The 13,842-nt window shown below is 37.3% G+C and overlaps 1 protein-coding gene across 12 annotated transcripts in view; it reads left to right on the top strand.

The window, feature by feature from the left end:
* The window catches only part of HHLA2 (HERV-H LTR-associating 2), a 110,435-nt gene that overhangs the window by 59,238 nt on the left and 37,355 nt on the right, over positions 1-13,842 (top strand). For 10 of the 12 annotated variants that reach the window (XM_025050965.1, XM_025050967.1, XM_025050959.1 and 7 more), the window contains one exon: positions 5,160-5,347. The exons of the other annotated variants lie outside the window; for them this stretch is intronic. The gene's annotated coding sequence lies outside the window, so the exon portion shown is untranslated. The remainder of the gene's footprint in view (positions 1-5,159; positions 5,348-13,842) is intronic. 12 annotated transcript variants of the gene reach the window in all.

Raw genomic sequence — 13,842 nt, forward strand, 5'->3', positions numbered from 1 at the left:
TACAAAATTCCTCAGAAGTGTTAGTTAATCCACTCGGTATTATTTTCATCAATCATATTCTGTTGGAGTTAATAGCATATTGTTCTCTTCAGAAAAAAATCAAAAAATTTTCATTGTTAATGTCTTAATTGTTAATTTTTAAAAATTTATCTGGCAAGTCAAAGTAATTTATTTGGATTATCAAGAGAAATTTTGTAGTATAATGGTCTGAATCCTAATTCTCAAAAATAGTTAATCACTGAAAATTAACTGCATCCCACATCCATATTGGCAGTTGGAAGGAATTTGCTCGTGTTATGATTATGAATTTGATTTTTTATCTCAGTAGATATAGAACTGGATGCCCTTCTGGTGCATCTCAATACTGATTTGAAAGCTTGAGAGGTCATTTAAAATTTGGATTTGGTAAAGATGTGAATATTTGGTATATTGTAAATATTTGACTATCATTTGTCCCAGTATATAACTTCCTTGAAGGCAGAAATATTTTTTTTTAATTCAGCATTTAGCAAGTATATTCAGTCATAACTTTTTATGAAGTTTTGGCAACTATGTTAGTATGCCTGCACATAAATACTATTTCTTGCATTAGATTTTATTCACCAAAATGCATGATGGATTTAGTAGATGGGTATAACTTTCAGGTCTTCTAAATTGTTTTAAAGAAATATAGAGTTGAGAACACTCACAGAACTCTATTATTTTCCTCTGTCAACTAAATGGAAACTAGTATATGTGTCTGCATGTAGTATATTTACTTGAAAAACAGCTTCACTCATAGCAAACCTGCATTTTTTTCCAGTTATTTGATTTGCAGGTTGTAGAGAACAACACCTGGGAGGCTTGTCTTTCTGTTTCCTAATAAGCCTGTAATCACTTATTAAGCCCCTTGGGGCAGCCATTGTATAAGCTGTCTCTTGAGTAGTCCTGCGTATTGACACAAATCAACAAATAATTAAAGACATCTGTAAACGTGCTCACTAAGTTTGGTTGATGCTTAATTATATTAGTAAGTGGTGAAATGTTTCAGGTGATTACTAACATTTTGAAAATATCAAATATTAAATATTATTTACCCAGATATCTGAAGGAGAAAATGGAAGTTCAAGCAAAGAGAAGGTCCTGCCAAGTCAGCCTGTGCCAAAATTATTAATAAAATGGAACTCAATTCTTAATGTCACCTTTAAAACTCTCCATCTTTTTCTTATCTCTTTGCCTAGATTTAATTTGGGCTAGGGGGTGGGCACCAGGAGGAGTGTAACTTTCACTGTTTGTCTTTTCTACAGTTTGATAACTAGGGACTGAGCTGGAAAAACAACACATGGTATACATTTGATTGAGTTAACTAAGACCTGGCATAAATCTGATAACTTCTATTTTTAATCTAAAGACATGTCTATGTTCTCAAACTAGCTTATTCTATATAATGGAGGAAATGACACACAGCTGTTTTGGTAAGTATATGTATCACTTGGTGTGAATGGTAGAGTACAGATGTGCTATAGCAGCTGTGTCAGTCACCTGCCTATTGGCTCTTGTTCTTTTTCTGCCTCTCCCCTATTCTGCTGTGCATCAAAGGAGCTACATCTCCTTGGCCTCCAACTCTCTGGCTTCTACATCGGTTTAGCCAGTTGGAGACACCGGGAGAAAACAGAAAGGCTAGAGGAGAGGGGGAAAGCCAGGTCATTTTCCCCTCCCTACTTCCTTAGGTGTCTCATCTACATCCACCCAGGGGTTCTAGCACCTCCTAGAGGTCAGAGCTAACACCACCTTCTTCCTTGAGGTCATAACAGCAGTCAGAGCTAACACCACCTTCTTCCTTGAGGTCGTAACAGCTTCTTGTTACTATTAATCACTGGATTGCCTCACTCACTCCTATTGCTTCTCATCACCCACATGCCCAATTTCCCATCATTAATTTCTCCTTTATTAAGACCTCTGGTTGTTGCTGTTTCCTGGCTAGACCTTATAGACTACTGGCTATGTCAATAGGTAGATATCAGTATGAGCAGTAACCCTTATTAAAGCCCTACCCAGATCCTGTTTGCTGGGCAGGTGCACCCAGCCTCCAGCTGCTATGAGTGTTGGCTGCTGATGGCTCATGGATGCACTCTTCTCTAGAAAATTGTCCTTGCCTGGAGATGCCCAGGAGGCTGTGCACCCTATCTGGACTGGCTCATGGCTAATGACTGACTGGTTTGAGGACAGAATACTTAACCCTTACCTCAAGGTCGAAAAAGTCTAGAGTGCCATTCATACTCCACTGTTCCCTGTGCCGTTGGTCAGAGATCAGACTTCAATCAAATTCATCTTCGCTTGGCTTCTTTCCCTTCTGTGTCCTACTTTCCTCATTTCCTTACAGCTTTCTCTTGAATGTGCACTCTCAGAAAGTCAGCTGCATGAGAATCCCCATCCCTGGCTCTGTTTCTAGGGAACCTGACCTAAGAAAATATATTCTGTAGAAGAAATGGGGGAAATATGTTACTTTGGTGGTATGGTTAAATGGAAGTTGTGAAGAGTTTCTTACAGATCCTAACAGTGAGGGTGGCGATGGTGAGAATGAAAACAGCAACAGCTAAACATCTTTGAGGAATCTACAGTTGTTGGAGAACTTGACGTTCTAATATCTAGAAAAATAGCACCTTATAAAATTAAGTTTAGAAAGGCTAGATGTCATGGCAAAAATGATTGTGCTTTTTACCAGTTGAGTGTGAAGCCCCAAAAGTTTTCTAGAGTAAAAATATCTGGGAGTGATTAGAAAAGCAAGTGTTATCTGAGACTAGAATTGTTAGACAATTATATGAAGAAAGTTTTTCTCAGACTTGAATAATACATAATTTATCTTTAAAAATGTTTTTCTTATATCCCCAGTATTGATGTAAAGAATTTTTAGTACAAAATTACCTTTTACTTTGAGCCACTGGTATTACCTTTCAGGGGATGTATTATTTGACCTGCAGTTGATGTAAACATGTCACTTATGTAAGTCTGCCCCATCCTTTTTAACATGAAGCAGAATCGTACAATTTGATGCCAAAGGCAACATTGACACTGAAATTGTGTAGCAGCTCTTCAAAGTGGTCATCCTGGAGATCCAGAGTATGTGTTTGCATGCAGAAACATAGAGAATTCCTGTGGTTCTCTCACTTCCCGCTTCAGGACCTCTGGGCAATGGTTTAGTCTCACGGCAAGGTGTCTCAGGCTACATCTTCAGTCAGCTGGCGGAAGCCTTTCCAGAGCTGGTTGCTGCAGCGTGGCCTGAGCAAGAGGTTTATAAAGTGGATTAAAGTTGTGCTTGACGGGTATCCATACAGGCTGTTATGTGTAGGGTGAGAGATAGCCACAGAGTAGGGAAAAGACTTGATCTGGAGTAAGGTCTGGCTTTTCGCCACATAGAAACTAATCCCTGTGACCTTGGGCACGTCAGTCTAATGTACTAGTGCAGAAATTAAAGCTGAGGGTGTTTAGGAACTGATCTCCCAGCATATCCCTTTGCAGAGTTAAAATGACTTCATGAGAGCCCTTCCCTTTTCTTCCCAACCCCCAATTAAAGCCTTGTATTCCATACAAGTGCTGTGCACACTGATTGAGTGTATTTTGTGGCTCTGGAGACGAGAATGTTGGCAACTGGAAAATCCTCAGATATAACAGCAAGAACATGGCCTCTTATTATATTGAATGGGGTTGTAGTCTCTTGGAACTTAAGTATGTGCCCAGGGTCCATTTCAGTGTGCTTCCTTAGAGCTGTTAACCTCTCCTTTGCCACTTGACGCCCTCAGTTGATCCTCCCAGCTAGTCAGGATTCCCTGCAGAGGCTGCAGGTGAAGAGGAAGCACTTAGTCCGAACTGCTGCTCACTCTCTATGTGGTCTTAGGCAAGTCTGTTAACGTCTGCTTCAGTTTGTTTATGTCTCATGAGAGGATGAGGCTGGCTAGCATTCCAAGAGGCTTTCTACCTTGAGGATTCTAATCTGTTTGGGTAGGCAGATTAGATAAACTAAGATGATTTATCTTACGGAGGGTAACCTCTCTTCTGAAAACGCAGGAAGCTTTTCTCTGAGATAATAAAGCTCTGCTAGACATTACAGGAGATATGTAACTTAAATAAGTAGTTAAGCCAATTAGGGATTATTAGCCTATGGATGTTTTGTGTTAAATCCTTTTTATTAGAAAATCATGCAGAATTAGAAATTTAATTGATATTTGGCACAATTTTAAGTACAAACTAGAGAAGCTAGTCCGATCATTTTGAACGTTAAGCTTGTTTTCATGGGAGAAAATAATCTCGGTGCTTCTTCAGAATCTTTGGAAGATATGTCAGCTGCCTGCTGGCTTTTCTTAGTATTTTAAAAGGGCATATAATAAGCAAAAATAGAAATACATGTGGTAGTTTTCTTAAGGTTGGTTGTTTTTAAACTAGAATGCTATACCTTGCATTTTCTTTTCTCTTGATCTTCAACTGTCTGTCCCTTAAAACTACCTCCATTCAAAAGTCTGATCTATTTGTGTGGTTTGCATGTGGTTGATGTTTATTTGAGTACTCTGAGGTAGAGCAGAAGAGGAATATATTTAATCATCTAACCTTTACAATAAGGAACATTTGAAATGTCAGTATTTTATTTTGGGAACAGGTGAGCGATTGCACTATAAGGATTTTATTTACTTATTTACACCCTGAATCTTTCTGAAGAGGAATTTGAACCAGCTTAGAACAGCTTAAAATAAAGGGTAAAATAATAAGAAAAAATATGAAAGAGGAAACAGTCAATATTCCAACCAGAAGAGTCAACATTATTGCTGTGATAGAATATAAATCTGTGTCTGAGGTTCTTGGAAATGGGGCAAGGCAAGAAACAAATTATCTTTAACATTCAAAGACGGGAACAAGTCCTCTGGTTCAAAATTCAGATCTCTCATATAGCACATTAAGGAATGTTGGTTTAATCTGTTCAACAGATATTTAAGTATCTATTATGTAGGTAGGTCTGTATCAGGTGCTAGAAGTAAAATTGTAGGTATGAGTGGTCTTCTCATGAAGCTCACAGTCCATAGGGGTGATAAATATTAAATTTATTGACATATAACCCAGTATTCTTTTCTTTTGTATCACTTATTGAAACAATAACAATTCCTAAATTTTCTTAAATGTCTCTGGTTTAGAATCTATACCTGTCTCCGCAATCTGAAACCCGAAAGGGGAGTAGCATAAACCAGATTAAGAGAACAGAAGAAGCGACGGGATGGGCTGGAGGACCTGAAGAGAGCCAGTGTGCCTAGAGGAGAACGGGACGGAGGAGACAGGAAAGGCAGGCAGTGATGACCACATCAGCAGTTCCCCAACACACAGAGTAAGCTTTACTTTATCAAAGTAAAAATGTAGGTCTAAGTAGATAGCTTTTTTTTCTTGAGAAATATTGGCCTTCGATTCTAAAATCTCTACGTTCAGTAATTACTTTAAATCGTATTGTTTTCAAATAAGACTTGGCAACCCTTTATCAACCCCCAAAAAACCCTTTGTATTTTTTTTAAATTGGTCCATGAAATCGAAAAAGCTGGGAAATATTGGTTTGCATAGGACTCTCAGCAAATATGGCTGGAGAGACATGAGGATAATAAAGGTCTAGAGCTGAAACATGACTTAGCGACAGGATTTCCTTGTAGGACTAAGGTAATGTCCCCTAAGCATATAAGCCATGGCTTCCCTGGACAATTATTCAGATTGAACAATGTACTAGGAGCACCCAGCGCATGGGATGAGTGGAGATTGAAATCCAGTCCTCATTCCTCTTATCAAATCAATAACCCTGGTATACGACAGGTCTGCCTGGAAGAAAGGGAGCTTTTTTTTTTTTTTTTTTTTTTTTTAAATAGGAAGACACTGCGACTAGTGGCAACACACATCATCTTCCAGTGATGTACTTGATCCGTGGATAGAACTTAACAAGGCTGTAGGAAAGGATATGTGGCATGCAATTAGAATCTCTGTGACATTCTTTCAGCCAGGTATATTTTAGCAGGTACAACTGTTCTTCAATAATACCCTGTAACAGAGGTCTAAAAGCACTAGTTGCTGCTAATTAATGATGCATCTATGTTTTAGAAATTAAGCTGGCAAGTAGAAATGTGAGTAACAGTAAGAAAAGAAGGGAATATCTTCATGTTCCAGTCATTAAGACAGATACTTTACTATTTTGCATAATAGTTTACCAGTAGAATTCTGATGAGTCATGTCCTTGTGAGGGTAAGGTAGCCTATGATCCAGGGAGATTGCTATTGAGAAAAGTATTAGCTTTAATTATAGTCAGTTTTAAATTTAGTCCTTATTGGAACAATATTTTTCCTAAGACCTCATAATAAAGCAAAGTAAAGATGAGTCTAGTCAAAAGCTTTTCAGAGAGGGTATAGCCAATTATTAACAGCCATGGAAAAAAATCTTAACTAAAAGGTCTACTTTACCTAATGTAGTCTACTAAATATACCTCCCAGGGGTGAATTAGCTACAAAATGCATGCATGGATTACAGGGTAAATTGACCTGTTCTATGGAGTTCTTCTTATAATTGACCAATTGACTATGTGGGAAACAGTGATTTTACTTAGCTAATGTTTAGCCTAATTCCTGGAAATAAGCAATTACCCTAATTATTTTTTCAATATCCTTTTCTTTAGAGTATACCAATTTGTGTTCATTTAGGAAAAATTAGAAAATAGAGACAAGAAAAATATCATTTAGAACCCTATTCTTTAAAGAAACAATACTAACATTTTATTTGTGTTGTCAAATATTTTCTACTCACGTATATTTTGTGTCTATGTATATTTTTAAGATGTCAGTTATGGTGACCCCATCTCTTACTATCTCCCTCAGATCAGCTTGTACTCCCCACTCTGCCTCCACCCTGCTCCCCAAGCCCAAATCCTGTGGGAAGTTTAGTGCATACCTTAAGATTTCTGGAACTGCTCAAGGCATTTGGCACTCTTGGCCATCATTTCTTTCTTCACTGTGTAGATATTTCTTTATCTCCACTTGGCATATATAGCTCTTTTTTCTAATTCTCTCCTAAACATTATCATTCACAAGGCAACATAAAGTCCTTTGGCCTCTAAACACCTCATTACCTTGCTCTTCCTCTCTTCCTTTGCTCTTTTTTCTACATGTCTTCCCACACCCCAAATTCCTGTTTATTTCTTATTCACTGTGCTGTAGGAAAAGGCCTTGATAAGACGGTTGCATGGGGGATTTAGAACCTGAGGGCCTGTGTGGGAGGGAGGCAAAGTCCCTAAAAGGAACTCTAGTTGTGGCTCATAAAATACTTTTTAAAAATCTCACTCATTTTAATTTATTTATTAAAAAACAATTGTAGTGTAATGGACTTAAAACCAAAGAACGGGACCATGCTATAGTCACATTGAAACCCACATACATACAACTGTATCGTTGAGAATAGATACGGCTCATTCGGCTATTGTACGACCATCATATTCTTTTTTCCTAGTTATCTGTTGTTTCCAGTGGTTAGATTATTGGTAAGAACACTCAGAATCTCTCTACTAGGTGGTTTGTCTCAGTCTGAATTCTACCACAGGTACAATGGCAGCCATGAAAATGTTCAGGTCTCCTTTGTGGGAGCATAAGGAACTGGCAGTACCAGCTGCTGCTTCTCTGGATTTGCCAACTAATTCGCACTGACATCATGCTAGCCATGGCTGAGCACATCGGTGCTGTTAATTAATGCAGGACCTTTGCTGCAACAGGAGTGACTACCCCCAATGGGTGATTCTGGCATAAGGATTGCCCATCAGACTGATGAAACCTTTCTTGGAACCCCATGGTAATCAGAAACACTTCCCACTCCAACCCCCTTGCTTCCTTGTCTCCTTCACATTATCGGGCCTTCAGTGCAGACTGAAGGTCTTTCTCACCTTCTCCAGCTCTCTCCTCTTTTCCTTCATGGGTATGTCTCCCATTAAATCTGCAATAATACTGTCTTGGAATCTGCTTCTCAGAAGTATCCAAAATAACACTCACACACATTTAGCAAGTGACCATGAAGAGTCACGAAACCTGTACATGCAAACCTGATGCAAGAGCCCATGTCTCAGGTATATGGAGTTCCCTGCAGGACAAGTGTGCTAGAGGCAGACACAGAAATATCCTTCTGCTAAGCAGTCTCGTGGGCATAGGCTTCTGTTATACTCCTGTAAATGCAAGAGCGAATGTGCTTGTGTTTTTTGCCAATGGATAAATATTTTGAGCATCTCTTAAGCTAGTTAGAAAATCTTCCAATGCTGATAGAGATAGTTATTATTGAAGCACTTGTAGTAGCTGCTTCTAAATCACAGATGCCTGGAATGCATGCACTGAACAGGATTCTTCAAATATTAACTAATCATCTCTGGGGAGTAGATTAAAAACCACTGTGTGCACAGATCATATGGTCTATGCTTAAGTATTTTAAAGTAAATTACAGTGTAATGTGAACTTTACCCATGCCAGTAAATGCATCGTAGCTAATGATTACATAATGGTCAATTGCATGAATATCCCACTTATTTTAATCAGTTCTACAAGAGTGGGGTTTTTTTTGGTTCCTAATTTTTAACTGCTGGTTTCTGTTTTAGCATAGCCTTTCAGTCTACTTTGAGCACTGTACAACTTTTCATATAATATTTTTTAGAAGTATAATTACTGGGTCTAAAAGCATGCTCGGTTTTAAGGGTTTTGATATTCTTTGCCAAAAAGTCATTCAGGAAGTTTGTTCCAATTTATAGTCCAACCATTACTGGATGAGTAGACTTATTTCTTTTTCCTTTATTTTCTATATGTGAAATTCTGTGTAAAATATAAATGTTAATCCAAAAAAAAATTAAAGAAAAACTTTTGAGTCCTTCACCCAGGTTATGAAATAGAACTTAAAATCTGTGTTTACTGCTTTTCAACATTCCTCTCCATTCCCCCTGCCCTCCCACAGGGTGTGAAATACAAAACTAGTCGTGTGAAGGATTCCAGGACAAAATAAACTCAATGGTCTCTGGGTCTTAGGCTTCTGCTTCCTGGGAGTTTTCAAAAGGGCCTTCTGGGGTGTTCAGTGAGGGATGCCATGCATTAGTTCTAGGAAATCTAAGGCTCACCACAGTCTATGAATTTGGAAGGGTTGTAGTATAAAACATATGAATAGCGGGAGTGAACTGCCCTGGGTTTCTTGCTTCTAAGCTCAGTATGGCCTTGTTCCAGTTTGTGGAACTAAATCAAAGTAAAAAATTTTGGTGGATGAAATAAATGTCCACAGCCAATGTAGGCAGCGAGACCTGGAGGAAAGAGCAGGAAATTTATCAGCAAATTGTCAAGGTCACTACATTTCTATCCGGCAGGCCCCCAGGGCATTCACTCCGGTGTTATTAAAAAAAAACAATGCCCTGCAGCATGACTGTCTAGACTCACTGCTCCAATCTGGTTTCGTTTCTAGGTAGCATCTCATGATATCTGTTCTCTATCCTCCTAGAAATCCCTTCACCCCTCTCCTATGTGGACTCATGTTTTCTGTACCATGTCTTTTTTAAAAAAATAATTTATTTTTTAATTAGTTGACATACAATAGTAATTTCAGGTGTATAGAGTGATTCAACATTTATATACCTTACAAAGTGATCACCACGATGTATCTAGTAACCTCTGCCATTGTACAAACTTATAATATAGACTATATTTCCTATGCTGTGTGTTATATCCCTGTACCTCTTACTTCCCTTCACCTTTTCTACCCATCCTCGACTCTCTCCCCTCTGGCAACCATCAGTTCTCTGTATACATGAGCCTTTCTTGTTTCGTTTGTTCATTTGTTTTGTTTTTTAGATTCGACATATAAGTGAAATCACATGGTATTTGTCTTTCTCTGACTTATTTCACTTAGACTAATACCCTCTAGGTCCATCCATGTTGTCACAAATGGTAACATTTCATTCTTTTTTTTTTATGGCTGAGTAATAGTCTACTAAATATATACACCACAACTGTTTTATCCATTCACCTATATCCATGGACACCTAGGTTGCTTTTATATTTTGGCTATTGTAAAAAATGCTGCAGTACACATAGCTGTGCATATATCTTTTCAAATTAGTGTTTTTCTTTGCATAAATACCCAGGAGTGGAATTACTGGGTCAAATGGTAGTTCTACTTTTAATTTTTTGAGAAATTTCCATACTGTTTTCCATAGTGGCTGCACTAGTTTACAGTCCCACAGATAGTGCACAGAGCTTGCCTTTTATCCACATCCACCCCAACAGTTGTTGGTTGTTTTTTTGATAATAGCCATTTTAACAGGTATGAGATGGTATCTCATTGAGGTTTTGATTTGCATTTCCCTGATGATTAGTGATATTGATCATCTCTTTATATGTCTGTTGGCCATCTGTATGTCATCTTTGGAGAAATGTTTATTCAGATCCTCTGCCTATTTTTTAATGATTTTTTTATGTTGATTTGCATGAGTTCTTTATATATTTTACATATTAACCCCTTATCAAATATATCATTTACAAATATCTTCTCCCATTCTGTAGATTGACTTTTATGTTTTATTGATGACTTTGTTTGCTATACAAAATCTTTTTAGTTTGATGTATTCCTTTTTTCTGATTTATGCTTTCATTTTGACTGAGCACATTTCCAGAAGCCTCTTCAGAAAGGGAGGAGGGGTAGTAAATTTTTTTTTTTTTGAGACTATGAATGTCTGAAAATGTCATTCTACCCTCACAAAGTTTCAAAAGTTGACCATGATTAAGATTACGTCATTTTCCTTTAGAATTGTGGATATTACTCCATTGTTTTCTCACTCGCAGTAATGCCATTGCAGTAAAGTCATGATTCCTGACCCTTTCTGCTTCTTTTCCTCTGAGAAATTGGTAATTTTTTCTTTTCCCATGGTGTTCTGAAAGTGCACATGTTTTTGTGTAGGTATTTTCATCTACTTCTTTCTATTCAGTAAGCTTTGTTCAGTAATAGCAGTTCACCTCGTATCAATCTGGAAAATTTTCTTGAATAATTTTTGTTTTCCGTTCTGTTTCCTCTCCCCCCTCTCCCAGATTTTTTTGGAGTTGGTTATCCAATTTTCTCATCTCTTTTTCTCTTATTTTCTGCTTCTTTGTCTTTATGCTCTACTTTCTAGGAGACTTCCTCTACTTTCTTTTAACTTGCTAATGACTTTGCCTCTACCATTTGTTCTCAGTTCCAAGATCTCTTTTCTGTTCTCTTTTTTACAGCATCTTGTTCATTTATGAATAAGGCATTTTCTTATTTCTCTGATGATGATAATTTTGTTTCATTGAGTTTTGTTGATTCTTCTCCCCCGCTCCACATTATTTATTTACTCCAAGATGCTTTGTTCTGTGAGGGAGATCAGTTTTAATTTCTATTTTCCATGATAGGAGCTTTCGTCAGATATCTGGTAATACTTGAATGTCTACTTCATATTAAGCATGGGGGATCTAAAAAGCTCATCAGAGGTCCTGAGAGCTTGATCTGTGGGTCATGCTTATTATAAATTCACTGTAGGGTGATCTAGGTTGAGGGAAGGGAAGGGTTAATTAAATATACGTTTGATCACTTAACCCTTACTGTAACTCTAATCTGTGCCAGGATTATTTGTCCAGACATCTTGCTTTTAGTTTCTCCAGAGAACATGCTTCCAGATTTCTCTCAGACTTGGGAAGATCAATTGCTCAGCAAAGTAGAGTAAGGGAGGAAATCTGGAAGGTTTTAACTTCTTAAGTAGTAGAATAGAGTCTGATTACATTTTTAAAAATTTGGGACTGCTGAGAGCTTCCATGACCCAGTTTATTACTTTCCCTCCTGCTCCCTATTTGAGCAAGTCGATACAAAAAGCCAATGCACTCCCTCCTTTGGCAACACAAGAAAGTTCAAAGCGTTGAAGGAGTGAATTCTTTTTTAATCCCAATTCCTAATCATGACAAAACCCAGAACAATTCACTCTCTCTTAAAACACTCAGGCCAATTCCAGACCACCTTGGGTGCTGTCCTGCTCTGCCCGGAAGTTTCATGATATGAGTAATACAATTTTTTCTTACCCCTCAATGTGTGCATGGTGTCATCAGCCTAGACATTCCAGCTGTTTATTCGGAGGGTATCTTAGTCTACTTGGAAAGCTATAACAAATTGCCATTGACTAGATGATTTAAATGACAGATATTTCTTACAGTTCTGGAGGTTGGGAAGTCCAAGATCAAGTTGCTGGCAGATCCACTGTCTGGTGAGGGCACTCTTTCTGTTTTGCAGATGCTCATCTCGTTTTACTCTCACATGATAGCAGAGAGAGAGAGAAGCATGCTCCCTTCTTCTTGTAAGGGTACTAATCTTATTATGAAAGCCCAATCTTCCAATACTATTACACTGGGTATTAGGATTTCAGCATATAAATGGGAGCAGGCACAGACCATCTGCATTGGATAGCTATAAGAAATAGCTTTCACAGAAGATTTTCTTGTCTTAGTCTTTTCACCACCTGTTCCAAAGACCTATTCCTTTGCCTTTTGAACACTGGTATAAATTGGTTGGCTCTCACATTGTCCCAGTACTACCTAGAGATTAGTTTTTTGGAGCCTACTATATTAGTTAGTGCTTGCTCACCTTTCTCTAGTTTCCAAATTTTTTTTCTCCTGTTTTTCTGATTTGTATTTTTCTCTCTTTAAAAATTTCCTTCCCCAGATTTTTATTGATTTGAAGTAAGACACAAAATTGGAAGCATGTATTTAAGCTGCTTTCTTAATCCAGAAGTCCTGGGTGGCTCATTTCTTCACATCTCATCAATAGGTGTTACCCTTTTATTTATTGCTGAATTCCTGAAATGTATACTGCATTTAGTTCTAATTGTTCTGAAAACTCAGATTATCCATGTTATTAGATTCTGATATGGTCCACTGTACATATGACAAAAAGCCTAAAGTACAATTTCATGATTTATGGCAGATACTTAAATTCAGCCATTCAGTTTATACTAAGATTGCTTTCTATTTTTAGTAGCATTCCATTATAATGCAGATGGGAAGACTTCTACCAATATTCCAGAAACAAGTTGAATTGAAAATGAATTGTCTATGCCTATTTCTACTCCATTTGTGTGAGGCAAATAGAAAGACAATAGATTCATGGGTATCTGCTTAAAATCCACTTTTCTTTTTGGTTCTGAAAATTCGATCCATCTTTTGAACAAATTTTGCAATAATTTAAAAATCTTGATTATTACTATCAGATTTAAATTGATTTCAAAATATACTTAATTTGAAATAATGATTTCATCAAGTGGTAACCCTATTTTGTTTTCCAAGTTGATTTATAGGTTGGTGAAGTTTCTTTTTATGATCGAAAAGTATAATTCAAAGTTGTTTTCACAGTAAAAGCATGTTGATAAAAATTATTCCCCATTTTCACTAAACACCAGAGTCTAGTCTCCTCTCTAAGAGGATTAAATTTATTATGTATGTCTTGAAAAGTGATCTGTGTGAATACAAGCATGTGCGAGTATGTGAACTTTTTAAATACCAGGAAGAGCATACTATTTCTGCTCTTTTCTACTTATTTTATTTAACCATATATTTCAGAAGACTATATCAGTACATTTAGATCTCTCTTATACTTTTATTACTTTTTGTGGAAATAGAATAAATACAGTGAAGTGCACAAAGTACATATAGTTGAGTAAATCAGCACACAAAAAAAGCCTATCATGTAACTACCCAATTAGCTAAGAGATAGAACATTCCCAACCCTCATGTCCCCCCCAAATTTCTGTCATCTCCCTCCCCTCAAAGAAAACCTCTTCTGAAT

This window comes from Pteropus alecto, unplaced genomic scaffold (genome assembly GCF_000325575.1).
Source record: "Pteropus alecto unplaced genomic scaffold, ASM32557v1 scaffold270, whole genome shotgun sequence".
Taxonomy (NCBI): Eukaryota; Metazoa; Chordata; class Mammalia; order Chiroptera; family Pteropodidae; genus Pteropus; species Pteropus alecto.